The 17,750-nt window shown below is 36.8% G+C and overlaps 1 long non-coding RNA gene across 1 annotated transcript in view; it reads right to left on the bottom strand.

The window, feature by feature from the left end:
• Positions 1–17,446, bottom strand: part of LOC147379463 (uncharacterized) — a 46,882-nt gene extending 29,436 nt beyond the window's left edge. The window contains exon 1 of the long non-coding RNA XR_015168920.1: positions 17,165–17,446. This is a non-coding gene — a long non-coding RNA (uncharacterized LOC147379463). The remainder of the gene's footprint in view (positions 1–17,164) is intronic.
• Positions 17,447–17,750: the final 304 nt, after the last annotated feature.

Genomic DNA, 17,750 nt, shown 5'->3' with positions numbered 1-17,750 from the left:
GAGGCTAACATGCCTCAGCCTACCTGGGGATATGCACCCTGACCTGGGGATGCCCAGCTCTCAGGTTGCAACAGTACTGGGTAGGATAAGCTTCAGAAAGACTCACCCCTAAGGAAGTCCACCCATGGAAATAGAAGGAAGACTATTACTTGTGGGACTGTGCCTAGTCTCAGCAATAACTCAGGAACCCAATGAGAACCCCATTGCCTTTCTGGAAAGGCTAAAAGAGGACTTCCAAGAGTTTACCAATATGGACTTAAATTGTTATGAGGGACAGGTGATTTTAAAGGACAAATTCCTGTCCCAATGTGCATCAGAATTCAGGATAAAGTTACAACAGCTACAGCAGCACGACTGTGCTGCCTCTTTAGATGAGATGGTCCAGACAGCCACAAATACCTTTTATAACAGAGAAAAGGAGAAGGAGGCCAAGGTCCAGGAGAGGAAGAAAAGGAAAGAGACAAGGCATGCCCAATGCTGGCTGCCCTCCAGGGAAGCTCTATGGCAAACCCCAAGTCTTTGAAGGACAAGACATGAGGCAAATGTATAATCTATAGACAGGCAGGGAATAGGGCTAAGGAGTGTCCAAACCATGACAAGTCTCCTAAAATGGCTGGCTACAAATACCATTAATTGCGACATTGGGCAGCACTCTGCCCTCGGGACCCAAGAGCCTGAAGATCAAGAGCCAAGTTTTCCCTCACCATGTTTCAACAGGACTGAAGAGGCCCACTCCAGCCAGCCCACCTGTCACAGATAACCATCACAGGCCTGGAGCCAAGGGTGCAACTGGATCTGGCAGGTAGGTCCAAGAATTTCTTGATCAACACAAGGGCTACCTACTCTGTCCTGACCTCCTAATCCAGAGCCTTCTCCTCCGAAACTTGTACCATTTGGGGTGCTACAGGAAAAACAATTACAAAAAGATTCACCTGAGCACTTTGTTGCTGAGATGGACAAATATTTTCCCACTAGTTTCTGGTGGCCCCTGAATATCCTACTTCCTTATTGGGAAAAGATTTCTCCCTGCCTTTGAAATCTTGCAGCTATTGCAATCCTGATAGAAGATGCTTTAAAACACTTTTGGGTGCAAACTAACTATTTTTACCAGCCACCAAGTGAAACAACTCCTGACTGGGAGAGGCCATTTATGGATGTCTGATCAAAGAATCCTCAGATATCAAATAGTGCTGATGGAAAATCCAGGCCTCATTATGTCCCCTTCCGAGATTCTTAACCTAGCCACCCTCCTGCCCAGCCCCGAGGGCTCTCTCGCCTTTCACTCTTGCCTAGAAACCTTGGACCACTGAACAAAACCCTGAGAGGGATTGTTGGAAGATCTTCTAACTAATCCTGAGGAAATCTGGTACGCTGATGGAAGCAGCTTTGTCTTGGATGGAAAAAGAAGAGCCAGATATGCAGTAGTCTCCAATTTTGAGACCATAGAGGCTAAACCTTTGCCACTAGGTACTTCAGCCCAATTAGCTGAGCTCATAGCCCTGACTCGAGCTTTAGAGCTGGGAAAAGGATAAAGAGTAGCCATTTACACTGACTCCAAGTACACCTTTCCGGTGCTATATGCACATGCTGCCATTTGGAAAGAAAGAGGCCACCTGACCACCCGAGGGTCCCCAATCAAATATGGTGATCAAATCCTTAGACTCTTGGAGGCAGTCCATCTGCCCGCTGAGGTTTCAATCTCCCACTGTAAAGGACACCAAAAAGGGAGCATGGAAGTGGCACAAGGGAACCAAGCAGCTGATCAGGCAGCTAAGAGAGCAGCATTATGGAAAAGTGACCTAATAGGGGTTGCCACTTTAGTTTCACAGACTAATTTGGCAGAAACTCCTTTGTATACTGAAGATGAGACTCTTAAAGCTAAGAGTGAGGGCTTTCAAGACGATCATATGGGGTGGTTCCAAAAGGAGGGACTTGAGCCATCCTGGTGATGGAAAGTTGGAGTTGGCTAATCCCCCTACTATTCCTTGTTATAATATATTGATGCCACTTATGATTGTTCCATGTATTATCAATTATCTAACCCATTCTGTCTCTGCCCAGGTCAACAAGCTACAACATGCAGTGTCAGTTCAACAAGACTATATAAAACTACAGCTGACCACAGAAAATATCACTCACTTTTAGATGGACACTGCTACAAGGGCTGTGAGGCCTGAGACTAGCAAGAGGGAGATGCCCAATGCCCCTTGCCATCCCAGTTCAGCAGGAAGTAGCCAGAAAGACCTCAACACCCCTATTCCCAAAGAATTGGGCCTCCCATCTCTTGAGAGGGGAATGTTAGGTAGTTAGAATAGAAAAAAGGAGTTCAGAATGCTGTGGCTAAAAGACAAGGAAGGGAAAAGCCCACGGAAACAGAACAAAGGAAGGTTTGAGGACCAGAGTGAGGACCTCAGGTATAACAACCAGCATTCCTGGCTAGCCCTATTTACATAGGGCAGGCCCAGAGGCAGGAGAAAAAACATATAAAAAAAGGAGCCAAGGGGCCAGGGGCCACTCTCTCTCTCTCTGTATCTGTCTCTCTCTTTCTCTTCGTGTCTTTTGGGTTGTCATGCCCTCATGACTCAAAGATGTATTTTCCTTTATTTTCTAAATAAACTGAGCTGTAATATGGAGCTCTAACAATGATCCATCGCTTCAAATTTTTGTTGTGACAAGACAGAACCGAGGAAATAACACATGCCCCTGACAATACCATAGTGATTATCTGGGTCGTGAAAATCTTTTTTGCATAGTTCTTCTGTGTATTCTTGCCACCTCTTCTTAATAATAACTTCTGCTTCTGTTAGGTCCATACCAAGTATGTTACATAAACTTCTAAATTAAAATACTGAAAAGTAAATCTTAAAAATACAACAATACACATCAAACAAACATACAAGAAGCAGAATCACAGAAACAAAATAACTTTGGGAAAAGGAAAACAAATGCAACAAAAGAAAAAATGGGGACTTTACTAAAACAAGCAAATATAAATAGACATATACTTCCATCTCCTAATCAGAGCTGTATATAAAGAATAGGTAGTTATCTAATGATATCATTTAGTGTTTTAAAAAGATAGCCCATGTGCCAAATATCCCCTTCTTATACTCAAACCACATTATTGCTGCTGCTGCTTCAGTCATGTCCAACTCTGTGCGACCCCAGAGACGGCAGCCCACCAGGCTCCCCCATCCCTGGGATTCTCCAGGCAAGAACACTGGATTGGGTTGCCGTTTCCTTCTCCAATGCATGAAAGTGAAAAGTGAAAGTGAAGTCATTCAGTCGTGTCTGACTCTTCATGATCCCATGGACTGCAGCCTACCAAGCTCCTCCACCCATGGGATTTTCCAGGCAAGAGTACTGGACTGGGGTGCCATTGCCTTCTCCGAACCACATTATTAAAGACCTTAAATTTTTAAATAGAAGTTATCCATATTAAGCATGCAAATAAATTCACTGGGAAGTGGCATTAAATAAGCCTCACAATAATTTAAAATAACATCTGTGGTGGATTGCTCATACAAGTAGAGGGAGAAGATACTGGGTTGGCTGAAAGGTTCTTTCAGGCTTTTCCATAAGATGTTAGGTAAATGTAAGAAGGGAATCCTAATTCAGTGGTACAGCTAGAGGGCTTGGCAGGAGGCTTTGATTATTAGTGGTCAAAGGATCAAACTTTGGGAGAAAGTCTCCCTAAAAGCATAAAATCCAGTTTTACTTATTTGAGCATGTACTTGGTTTGGCCTTTTCCCCTTGACCTTTGATACATACAAACCCCATATACATTCTCTAATCTCCAAGATAAGAGTACAGTTAGAGTTGTATACCCATACTACCTTTGTTACAGTTGTCCATTAGGTGAAATTATTAGCACTGACTCTGTTTGCATTGTAGCATGTTGTTTAATGTTGTATATTTAAATAAATCACAAAGAAAATTTAAGAGCTGACTGAAAAATAAAGATTCAGATAGCTACTGGACAAATTCTGATTCCATTAGTAACTAACCTTGTAAAAGCTACCATCTGAACCACCAGAGGAGCACCTATTAATTGAAAACCACATTTAAACAGTACTTCATAAGCTATGCTGCTGCTACTGTTGCTAAGTCGCTTCAGTCGTGTCTGTCTCTGTGCGACCCCATAGAGGGCAGCCCACCAGGCTCCGCCGTCCCTGGGATTCTCCAGGCAAGAACACTGGAGTGGGTTGCCATTTCCTTCTCCAATGCATGAAAGTGAAAAGTGAAAGTGAAGTCGCTCAGTCGTGTCCGACCCTCAGCGACCCCATGGACTGCAGCCTGCACCAGGCTCCTCCGTCCATGGGATTTTCCAGGCAAGAGTAATGGAGTGGGGTGCCATTGCCTTCTCATAAGCTATAAATGTACTTTATTGTTAACTACCCCACAATATTGATTTCTGATAACTTGATATTGCATAGACATTTTAAAGTCAGCCATCTATCTCTTTTTCTTTTACTATCACTGGAGTTTACCAAAACTTGCATTGGATTTTCTTAAATTCAGAGCCCCTCATAACCAATTGAAGTAACTGTGGTAGAAAAGGACTGAAGGAGAAGAAAGCCAAATGGAATCTGGAACTGCAGAGAAAGGAAGTTAGTCAGGAAGAAGAAAGTGGAAATGTTTCTTCAAAAGTGTAAATTGAAATCGTTTTTCTAAAAGTGATTCATATAGGTGTTTTGGGGGCAGCACTCACACAACCATCCTGCTTGCTCCTCAAAAGGAAGCAAAGATACCCTTTCACATATCCATGCCCAGATCTGATCAACTCAATATCCTATTTTTTCAGTCTCAAATTCCACCCTTTGCATTAGTTAAAGTAAATTTGTAAAACTGAAGCATCAGTACATACATAGAGATGCATACAAATTATAAGCATACAGCTCAAAAATATTTTTACAAAATAAATTTCACAAGATGGAATAATTCACAAATTTGTGTGTCAGCCTGAAAGAGAAGCATGCTAATATTCTTGGTATCATCTATATATATACACAAAGCCAGCAAAACTGCCCTGCTGCTGTTTTGCTAATAAAGAAAAACAAAATGTCTGGGAGTTCAAGAAATATGTGCAGGAGTAGATAGTGGAAGAAAGATTTTTCAACAATTAAAATAATTGCAGGTAAATTAAAAAGAAAAGCAGCTCACCACAGATATAACCATCATGTTTATTTTCTCTTTCCTTTTTATTTGAGGTAAATATGTGTCCTTTTTCCTGTAAGGTATAAAAAGAAATAAAAGTGTACCCTAGTAAAACATTACAATTCTTTAAATTGATCTTACTACTATCTGGAGAATTAAAACTTTAGAAAATCTGAGCATTATTTTTGCCATATTTATGTTCCTAAAAGTATAAATGATACTCATATTAACAGAAAAACATAAAAAGTCAAATATTTGCTTTCTGTCACTAGAAAACAATGTTGGAAAATTTTCAAAGCACTACTTTTGTTAAAAATTAGTGTTTGCCATTAATTTGCTAACTTACTAGTATGTATACATAATTTTTTAGCAATCATGGTTAAAATTAGTTTTTCAAATTATTTAATTGCTTAGGATATTTCATGAATGGAATACTACATCCTCTAATTATATAATAGAATTTCCTATTTATATATAGGAAATTAAGATATAGTATATATCTTAATTTTCAGCTTGAAAAATATACCACTGTTAGGCATTTCTTGGCAGTTAATATCTAACCAGATTAACAACTCCTATTTTGAACATCTGGGGATATTTGTTGTCACATATTATCCTTGATTTTTCCCCATCTCAACCATTATTGTTTAGATATAAATGATCATGAGGATTCTTTTTAAAGTAGGTTTTAGGAAAGGCAGAGGAACCAGAGATCAAATAGCCAACATCTGCTGGATCATGGAAAAAGCAAGAGAGTTCCATAAAAACATCTATTTCTGCATTACTGAGTATGCCAAAGCCTTTGACTGTGTGGATCACAATAAACTGTGGAAAATTCTGAAAGAGATGGGAATACCAGACCACCTGATCTGCCTCTTGAGAAATTTGTATGCAGGTCAGGAAGCAACAGTTAGAACTGGACATGGAACAACAGACTGGTTCCAAATAGGAAAAGGAGTACGTCAAGGCTGTATATTGTCACCCTGTTTATTTAACTTATATGCAGAGTACATCATGAGAAATGCTGGACTAGAAGAAACACAAGCTGGAATCAAGATTGCTGGGAGAAATATCAATAACCTCAGATATGCAGATGACACCACCCTTATGGCAGAAAGTGAAGAGGAACTCAAAAGCCTCTTGATGAAAGTGAAAGAGGAGAGTGAAAAAGTTGGCTTAAAGCTCAACATTCAGAAAACGAAGATCATGGCATCCGGTCCCATTACTTCATGGGAAATAGATGGGGAAACAGTGGAAACAGTGTCAGACTTTATTTGGGGGGGCTCCAAAATCACTGCAGATGGTGACTGCAGCCATGAAATTAAAAGACGCTTACTCCTTGGAAGGAAAGTTATGACCAACCTAGATAGCATATTCAAAAGCAGAGACATTACTTTGCCAACAAAGGTCCATCTAGTCAAGGCTATGTTTTCTCCTGTGGTCATGTATGGATGTGAGAGTTGGACTGTGAAGAAAGCTGAGCGCCGAAGAATTGATGCTTTTGAACTGTGGTATTGGAGAATATTCTTGAGAGTCCCTTGGACTGCAAGGAGATCCAACCAGTCCATTCTGAAGGAGATCAGCCCTGGGATTTCTTTGGAAGGAATGATGCTAAAGCTGAAACTCCAGTACTTTGGCCACCTCATGCGAAGAGTTGACTCATTGGAAAAGACTCTGATGCTGGGAGGGATTGGGGGCAGGAGGAGAAGGGGACGACAAAGGATGAGATGGCTGAATGGCATCACTGACTCAATGGACATGAGTCTGAGTGAACTCCAGGAGTTGGTGATGGACAGGGAGGCCTGGCGTGCTTCGATTCATGGGGTCACAAAGAGTCGGACACGACTGAGCGACTAATCTGATCTGATAGGAACTATAAACAATTATCTCTATGGATAATCATGAAAGCTTTCACAAGTGTACATATTTCAACATGATGTGCATTATATAAACATGCAAAGAATAAGTAAATTCATTACCTGATATATTATGCTAAAAAGTATGATAGAGTATTTGATCTTATCTCTGATATGATCTTAGAGAATATTTTCCCTCTCAGAATTCTTTATAGCCCAATCAAATTGTAAATCACATGTTTATTTGAATTTTTTAGAAATATTTTATTTATTAGAGTTCTCATACAAAATGTAATTGAAAAACTAATATTATTTTAACCTTATTAATAGCTTAAAGTATATAAAAAGACATTTAGTCTTTGTTACAGTATTTCATTAAATATTGACTGTGAATATTTTATTTTCCTTGTAATTTTATTATTAAATGTTGACATGTGGATCCAACTCTCCAAGTTGTGTATTACACCCATATACACACACACGCACACACACACATGCATTCTGTACATATAGTAGGCAAGAAAATGTAAAGTGTGTTCACAGATTGCTACAAAACAAAGTGGAAAGTGTCAGGAAGAGGACACATATTTCAGTATAGTAATTCACATGAAGAGGATAAAAAGATATTTTTGGAAGAAACTAGGTGTCCAAATATTCTTGCAGCTTTCAAGAAGCAATTACGTACTTTTGAGATGGTAGAAAATATATATGCCTCTAAGGTCCCAATTCTTCAAATGTTCCCTGTACTTTATTACAGCCTCGGGTTTATACGTGCCTCAAGAGCCAATGATGGCTATTAGAGGCAACAGCAATACCAGAGCCCTCTAGAACTTTCTCCCTTATTTAAAAAAAAAAAACAAAAGTTTTGGTCTCGTAAGACTTTAGCAAAAGTAACAGGATTCAGTTTTTAACTGTGAGGAAGGAAAATAATGAAAGCATTTCAAAACTTGACAGAAGATTTTCTTATGATTTGTACTGAAGCCATGAAATATTCTTTCAGTCTGATTATGATAAAATAACCATAGTTGTAATTAATTTCTAGAAGGACATCATGTGATTTTTCTGCAAAAGTAGTGAAATTAAGGAAAGAAGTAAACAATAGAGCATTTTGATAAACCTCTTCTTAATCATTCTTTCTATGAAGAAAATTAAACATGTCTACTGACAATTTTCTATTTCAGAGCTATATACCTACAGGGATGGACTTTTGTCAGCTAACTTGTATGATAAAGTTCAAAAACACTTGCAAGTGGCCTTCTAGTCAACTTTATGAAACGTAAGGGGACAACTTTTATCAATTTCTGAATCATAATGATCCACCTGGATCATTTATTCTCACATTACCATGTCAATCAGAAGCATATAAATATTTTAACTTTTGCATATGGGATTTGTCCCATTAAAATAACACAAAATTAGGGTATGACTCTTCTGATTTATCTAAGACAATGCTACTGTATTCTTGAAAATTTAGAGATATAAAAATATTTTTTTAATTTAGCAAGAAAATGAAACTTTCAATATTTCAGAAATTTGTCTCTTTTACAGTTTCTATTTCATTCAGAAACAGTGCATTAAACAGTGCTTTCTTTTATTTTATATAACAAATTTTTTTAGAGAAAATATACATATAATAATATGTTCTAACCTAATGTATAATATTCAGTGACAGTATATTTACAGAGTTGTGCAACCATCATCATATCCAATTTTAGATCATTTTTATCAGTTTAAAAAGAAAACTCATACCAATCAGTAGTCTTAGGCAATATCTAATTTACTCTCTGTCTATAGATTTGCTTATACTGGAATACATGTAAATGGAGTTATATAGTATATATTCTTTTGTGACTTACTTTTTTCACTTAATATTATGAGGCTTTTTAATTGTTTTTGCTAGCAGCTTCCTTCATATTTAAGTTAAAATCCATATAACTTATTCTTTTAAAGTGTGCAACTCAGTGACTTTTAGTATATTCACAAAGCTGTGCAACTATAACCATTAATTTAAGAAAATTTTTATCACCCTGAGAAGAAATTCCACACCTATTTTTTAATTTTATATTTATTTATTTTTAATTGAAGGATAATTGCTTTACAGTATTGTGTTGGTTTCTCCCTAACATCAACATGAGTCAGCCATAGGTATATACATATGTATTATACAAATAAAAATAGTGAAGTGCTGATGCTTGCTACAACATGGATGAATCTTGAAAATATTCAATAAGCCAATCACAAAAGACCACATATTAACAAATATGAAATGTCCAGAACAGAAAAATCTATGGAGGTAGAAAGTGAATTAATGATTATCATGGCCAGGGAAGAGTTGAATGGAGAATGACTGTTAATAGGTGTGGAATGATTCATCCATGTTGTAGCATGTATCAGCACTTCCTTACTTTTATTTGCATAATATAATTCAATTGGGATAAATATATAATGATTTATTTATCAATTTATCAGGTAACAGGAATTTGGTTTATTTGCAGTTTTGGTTTATTATCACTATTTCTGCTATGAATATTAATGTATAAGTTGTTGCATGAACATATTTTTGCATGTCTATTCCATATGTACCTAAAAGTGGAATTTTTGAGTCATATGTTTCTTACTAAGAACTCAAGGAACTGGAATCTTCAGTCACCAAGGGCTATTAGCTGGTAAGTTCTCTCTCTGGTTAGTCTTGAAAGAGTGTGTGTCTAGGGCACAGACATGGTTTTCTAGATGGCTGTCATTTTAGCAGTGTCATCTTTGATGGTCTATTGCCCAATTTCACATCTAAACTTCTTGCTGGTCTGCCTCTATTAGTATCAAGCTACTGCCCCCACCAACTGATTGCTAACTGACTGCTCTGTTGGTTTTATCACCACAGCTTGGAGCATGATTTGCTCCAAATAACAGTCCCTCCCCTCAGATAGAGCATGGTATTTATTACCAGTCTTTGAGGCTTTCTTCCCTAACATGCTCCTCACCTTTTCCCTAACAGGACAGAACAGCTGGCCTATGAAATAAGTGTTGAAGGTAGAATTTACCTTTCCCAGTGGGTTCCAGCAAAAGCCAATCTAGGGTGTAGGACCTGTGTAGATGAGGAAAGACTGGTGCTACCAGCCAACTGTACATCACCCACCAGGAAAATATGTCCCAACATGGAGCTATGGGGATTTGGGGGACTATACTCTTTACCAGTTGCCTGGCCAGACTTTCCCTAAGTCGCTTCAGTCATGTCAGACTCTATGCGACCCCACAGACAACAGCCCACCAGGCTCCCCCGTCCCTGGGATTCTCCAAGCAAGAACACTGGAGTGGGTTGCCATTTCCTTCTCCAATGCATGAAAGTGAAAAGTGAAAGTGAAGTCGCTCAGTCGTGTCCGACTCTTAGCGACCCCATGGACTGCAGCCCACCAGGCTCCTCTGTCCATGGGATTTTCCAGGCAATAGTCCATTGCCTTCTGGCAAATGGAGGTGGAGAAATGGGACCATTGCCAGCCTACTATCATCCACCTAACAAGAACTTTTGCAGGGTGGAACTGGAAAAGATAGGCTCTACTACTGGTTTCTCAGCACACTGGGATAACATTTCTACACCATGAATCTCAATGGGAGTGGCAGCAACCACCAACCTGAATGCTAATGCCTTGCACTCTTATTACTAAATTTCCACAGGCCTAGTTGAATAAATGCTTTTCAGTGTGCTGTAAGTCATTCTCCAGAGACAATGACTAATTGTCTTTGCTAATTTTGACCAGTTTATACATACTTCTCTGGGTGAGACATTTTGCCAAGCTACTCACGCTGCCATTCCATTAAGTCCCACCTGGGTATTTGTTTCTAGTTTCAAATACCAAGTTAGATCAAATTATGATGTATAAAATATCTATATTCTGTCACAAATGAGAAGAATCTCTAAATAACCTTTAAATAAGTGGAAGAGGTGGGCAGGCAGGATGTTGTTTTTAAAAAGTACAATTTTTTAATAATCACTAGTCTTCTTCCACACACACACACACAAAAATCAGAATTATTCATGAGCTATTTTGAAAGAGTAGGGTGTTAAGTTCTCAAATTTCTTACAGCAAAAATAAGATCTTAAATATTTCCAATCTACTTGATTTTAAACTACTTCCTTTTCTTGGTCCTTTAAATTTAAAAATAATAAAGTTTTATATTATTAAAATGAATATCTATAGCTTGTTGTTGTGTTTAATCACTAATTCATGTCTGATTCGTTTGCATCCCCATGGACTGTAGCCCACAAGGCTCCTCTGTCCATAGGATTTCTCAGGTAAGAATACTGGAGTGGGTTGCCATTTTCTCCTCCAGGAGATTTTCCCAACCTGGGGACTGAACCGGAGTTTCCTGTATATCCTGTATTGGCAAGTGGATTCTTTACCCTGAGTCACTAGGCAAGCACTATCCTTTTCCACATAAAGTATGTCCTTACTAGAATCATCCAGGGTTTTCATCAGAAATCAAATTGTTTTTTAACTTACAAATATTCTTTTTTTTTTTCCCAGTGAAACTTAGTTAAGGGAATTAAACTAGACTATTTTAAATCTTAATTCATATTCAAACTTTAAAATAAGGAGATTTTAGTTTTATTGATCATATGGCATTATGTTTATGGTTGAGAGTATAAGCCCTTTTCATTGTAGTAGAATGTAGAATTTCAATGTAGTAGAATTCATAATTCTACTCTTTCTCTTCATCAGTACCTTATAGCAATTTAATTTTAAAAATTGTCATTGAATGCCTACTATGTGTGAGATTCTAAGCTAAGGAAAAAGGAATAAATTATAGTCCCTGACATACAATTTGTACTATTAATACCTAAAAGGAAGTACATAAATTTGTTTAAAATAAATTAATTTGATAGGGCCAATGGAGACTGAACATACAGCACTGTGGCAGTTCAAAATAGGGAAAGATCACATTAGATTGGGAGGCTCAAGACAAAAACTCAGTGTAGTTGGTATGTATTATTCACCCATTATTCAGTTCCTGCTGAGCAAGGGGGTATAAAATAGAGAAAAAGAGAGATAACAAACATAGTCCAGTTCCAGTTCAGCTGCTCACTCGTGTCTGATTTTTTGTGACCCTATGAACCACAGCATGCTAGGCCTCCCTGTCCATCACCAACTCCCAGAGTCTACTCAAACCCATGTCCATTGAGTCGGTGATGCCATCCAACTATCTCATCCTCTGTCGTCCCCTTCTCTCGCTTTCAATCTTTCCCAGCATCATGGTCTTTTCAAATGAGTCAGCTCTTCACATCAGGTGGCCAAAGTATTGGAGTTTCAGCTTCAGCATCAGTCTTTCCAATGAACACCCAGGACTGATCTCCTTTAGGATGGACTGGTTGGGTCTCCTTGCAGTCCAAGGGACTCTCAAGAGTCTTCTCCAAAAGCACAGTCCAAAAGCATCAATTCTTTGGCACTCAGCTTTCTTTATAGTCCAACTCTCACATCCATACATGACTACTGGAAAAACAATAGCCTTGACTAGATGGACCTTTGTTGACAAAGTAATGTCTCTGCTTTTAAATATGCTGTCTAGTTTGGTCATAACTTTCCTTTCAACAAACACAATCATACTTAAGTCAATAATTACAAAAGAAAATTTTGTAACCTATATATTCTTGATTATGGATTTTATTATGATGCATAATATTATATTTTAATTATATTTTGATTCAATAACAATCATAATTTCCATATATTTATCCAAGATTACTACAAATCATAATTACCTATGTTCTCTGGAAGAATTCAAAATGTAGTGAACTAAAGGTTAATTCCTTATTGAGAAGGGTTTGAATATTCTAATTAAAGTTCACGGAAAGCAGCCAGAATTTCTGGCATGTGATCTGCAGAAATACATGCACATTATTGTTAAATAAAGTGGTATTAATTTTTTGTAGTATAATGAAGATGAGATGCAATTAAAAATAAAGCCAGTCATGTAGAGGAGATAATTTTATCAAATATTTCTCAAGCATTTCTATTTTATTAATGTCAATGTTTTCCTATTTCTCCTATTTCAATAAAAAGTTCTTATTCATCTGTATTAATAGCAACACCTAAATTTGAGCCCTAATGGCTAAGATGCTTAAAATTAAGCTTTGTATGATAGAATTTTTTTTCAGTCTATAGTGAAATATTAATGTATTATGAATATTAGGCTCAAAAATTGATAGATTTCAAATATTTGCTAATGTGACATCAACATTTTATCTGAATTTATTTTATTTTCTTTTAGTAATAAAACAGGGAAAAATCGATCATTTTAAGGAAAGCTATAGGGTCGCACAGAGTTGACCCGACTGAAGTGACTTAGCAGCAAAATTTTCAAGCACAGGCAAACTATCAAAATAAGCTTGATTGTTTCTATTGTGGATAATAGACATTTCATCATTTCAGAATCTCAGTTTCAAGTTTATTACCTAGCTGCATTAATTTTTACATAAGGAAGATTGAATTAATTATGAAGCATGCAAGTTAGATACTTAAGATTCTAGAAAATATAGCAAATGGAAACTAATCATATTATTTTAGTAAAGAATGACAAGTAAAACTCAAAAAATAGTGATTCTGCATTTCTCCTCCCTAATATTTCTGTAGTGTATTCTTTGACTTCAATTGTGACACCTCTTCATTTGAATTCCCAAGGCTCCACTCTCCCATCTATCCACACTCATTCTTTTTCAGGTCACACATTCATAGCTTTATTACATCCATTGTGAATGACCTCCAAGATACCCAAATGCTCTTAGTTCCCACTTGTCTTGTTCACAGGGATTTCTAAAAGATTGTAAAAATCATCATGTATATGTCTTTCTACTTCAAAGATAACACACAAAATTTTTTTAGGAATGCTTCTCAGTAGACTACTTTTCACATCACAAATCTGTAAAAGGCATCACCATTCTTTATGTTTGCTCTTCCTTTCATAGCACTTACTTTTAATGTGTCTCTAAATGTTGTTAGTTCTTTCTAATAAATTCATTCTTCCATTTCTCTCTTTACTGCTGTCACAGATTGTCTAGGTTTTGTGGCTCAGCTGGGAAATAATCTGTCTGTAATGTGGGAGACCTGGGTTCGATTCCTGGGTTGGGAGATACCCTGGAGAAGGGAAACGCTACCCACTCCAGTATTCTGGCCTGGAGAATTCCATGGACTGCATAGTCCTTGGGGTTGCAAAGAGTAGGACACAACTGAGCGACTTTCACTTTCACTACAACCTATACTTTACAAACTGGTTTTCACAATACTACCTATGCAGCTGCTGTTGCTAAGTTGCTTCAGTCGTGTCGGACTCTGTGCGACCCCATAGACGGCAGCCCACCAGGCTCCCCCCATCCCTGGGATTCTCAAGGCAAGAACACTGGAGTGAGTTGCCATTTCCTTCTCCAATGCATGAAAATGAAAAGTGAAAGTGAAGTTGCTCAGTCGTGTCCGACCCTTAGCAACCCCATGGACTGCAGCCTAGCAGGCTCCTCCATCCATGGGATTTTCCAGGCAAGAGTACTGGAGTAGGGTGCCATTGTCTTCTCCTAATACTACCTATACCTCTCTCTTAACTGTTCTGCATGTTACCATAAAAAATAAACTTTATAAAAGACTATTTTACTGGCTTATTCATTCATTCAAAAATATTAATCATATATAACAATAAAATATGCCACTTACTGAATTGTATTTCATACACTGTGATGAATATTTAAAATATCTTATCATAGTTAATGGAATAATAGAAAAACAAAAGACTTTGAATAGCCAAAACAATCTTGAGAATGAATAGATGGAGGAGTCATAATTCCTATCTTCAGATTATACTACAAAGCTATAGTAATCAAAATTGTGTGGTACTGCTACAAAAACAGATGCATAGATCAATGGATGGAGCAGAGAGCCCAGAAATAAACCCACATGATCACTTAATCTATGACAAACAAGGCAATAATGTTCAATGGAGAAAAGATGGTCTCTTCAATAAGTGGTGCTGAGAAAACTGAATAGTTAGATATAAAAGAATGAAATTAGAACATTCTCTAACACCATATACAAAAATATACTCAAAATGGATTAAAACCCAAAATGTAAGACTGGAAACCATAAAACTCCTAGGAGAAAATAAATTTTAACATAAATCATAGCAATATTCTTTCTGGTTCTGTCTCTGAAAGCAAAGGAAATAAATCAAAAATAAATAAATGGACCTAATTGTATTTAAAAGCTTTCACAAACAAAGAAAATCATTGACAAAATGAAAAAATAAGCTACTGAATGGGAGTAAATATTTTCTGCCATTGGATATGGGATTAATATCCAAAATATATAATAATATAATATCCAAAATATATAAACAGCTCTTACAAAACAATGTCTTCATCATCAAGAAAACAAAAACCCAAGGAGGAAAAAAAATGGACAGATGATGTAAATAGACTTTTTTTTCCCAAAGAAGACCTACAGATGGCCAACAGGCACATGAAAAGATGCTCAACATTGCTAATTATCTGAGAATTGCAAATTAAAATCATAATGAGATATCACTTTACACCTGTCCGAATGGCTAACATCAAAAAGAACTTTAGAGGATTCCCCAGCAATCCAGTGATTAGGACTCTGTACTTTCACTGCTGAGGGCCTGGATACAACCCCTAGTGGAGAAATTAAGATCTCACAAGCCACATGGTATGGCCAACAAAAAAAAAAAAAAGAGAGAGAGAGAGTAAATATACAAATAACAAATGCTGGCAAGGATATGGAGATAATGAAACACTTGGATACTGTTGGTGGGAATATAAATTGGCACAGTCACTGTGGAAAACAGTATGGAGGCTTCTCAAAAGATTAAAACTACCATATGATCCAGAATTCCACACCTGGATATGTACCGAAAAGCAAATGAAAACACTAATTCAAAAAAACAAACAAACAAACATGCAATCCAATGTTCATTGCAGCATTATTTACAACTGCCAAGAGATGAAACAAAATTATGTGTTTATCAACAGAAGAATAGATAAAGAAGATACAGGGAATATAGTCAATATTTTATAATAAGTATAAATAGAGTATAACTTTTAAAAATTGTGAATCATTGGTATACACCTGCAACTTACATAATATTGTACATTAATTATACCTTAATATAAAAATATTTTAAAAGTACACTGCCAATCTTTTGAGCTAAGTATCATTATTGCAACTTACAGAGAAATTTTTAGCATCTCAGTGAAGTTAAGCAACCTACAAGATTAAGTAGCATACACCAGAACCTTGTTAGTAACACAGGTCTGTTAAATACTCTCCCATATTGTACAGGGTCAAAGCGCTTGTTATTTCTGACTTAAACAAATTCAGATTTCCCTTTTTTGTAGAGTTTGATTATCAAAGGTAAACTTATGACTTTTAAGCAAATACAAAACATTTTTTAAACCCGTTAATTAATGAGGAAATCAGTAAGATGTCATGACTGCTTCAAAAAGCATCTGAGAATCAAGGATACACAGGCATCAAAGAAATGTTAGAATATAATTTCTGAGTTACATATGAAATAATTTAATGTCTACAAGGCAATATCTTGTATCATTAAGGTTATCTGCATCTTTATTAGACAAATATCTAGAAGTTAGATAACTGCAAAAGCATAGACTCCTTAATCAATAACTAATGGCATGTCTTTTCCCCTAGACTGGCACAGTCTATTATATATAGAAATGTAACTCAAGCTACACATAATTTTCATTTTTAGTGGACTTATTAAAAATAAAGAGATAAAATGAATTTCAGTAGCATAGTTTATTTAACCCAATATATCCAAAATGTTGCCATTTCCAACATCTAATCAATGTGAAAAAATTATTTCGAGTTTTTTTTAACACTGTCTTAGGAACCAGTTTTGTTCTTTAACAGCACATTTTAATTGACACTTCATGATTCAAGTGCACAATAGCCATGTGGCTCCTGCCATCTTATTGAACAATGAGGCCCTAGATAATTATTGTGTGACCTCTTCCCCTGTATGGTATGTCAGCCATATTTTATGGCCTTATTTACAAGTTTCAGACATTTTTTTCTAAAAGGATAAACTTTCATACCCTCTATGAAGTAGAAAATACTCTCTCTTCAGGAATTACTTACCTGAGTCAGGAGAGCTCAAGTCTGATTGATCACACAAGACTGGTCATTTCTCACTGAACCTTCCTCACCTGTATGGTTAATCCATACTAAAGGTGAATTTTTGTTGAGTACAAATTGGTCTATATTCATCATTTCATTTATTTCTTTCAATCATCTCATGAGCTAGGAACAATATTATTCTTGTTATATAAATGAGAAGCCCAAGGCATGAAAAGCTAAAAAAAACTGGCCAACATCACAAAGGTAGCACATGCCAGAGCTAGGATGCTAATCCAGGCATCCCTGAGTCTGCAAGGTGAACTTGGTGGGAACATTTTTCTCCCTACTCTTGGGCCTATACTTGAATTTTGGATGGGTAGTGATGGAGAATGGTTGTCAAGTGTGACATACTGGATACAGGTGGTAAAGAAAATCAATGGCTATGTAAGAAAAGTGATTAAACTTAAACAGGTTTTATCACTTAGCCATTAACTTTAAGAACCCACACTGCTTCTTTCCGGTTCTACAATTTACTTAGCACCGAGGGAACGTTGATTCCATTTTTAGGGTACCGATAGATATACCAACAAAAGCAACTTTACTTTCC

The sequence above is a fragment of the Bos grunniens genome, chromosome 1 (genome assembly GCF_055505025.1).
Source record: "Bos grunniens cultivar Pamir isolate PY7600 chromosome 1, Bosgru_T2T1.0, whole genome shotgun sequence".
Taxonomy (NCBI): domain Eukaryota; kingdom Metazoa; phylum Chordata; class Mammalia; order Artiodactyla; family Bovidae; genus Bos; species Bos grunniens.
Note: the sequence above shows the minus strand (reverse complement) of the source record. Positions and strands in the feature narration are given on the sequence as shown.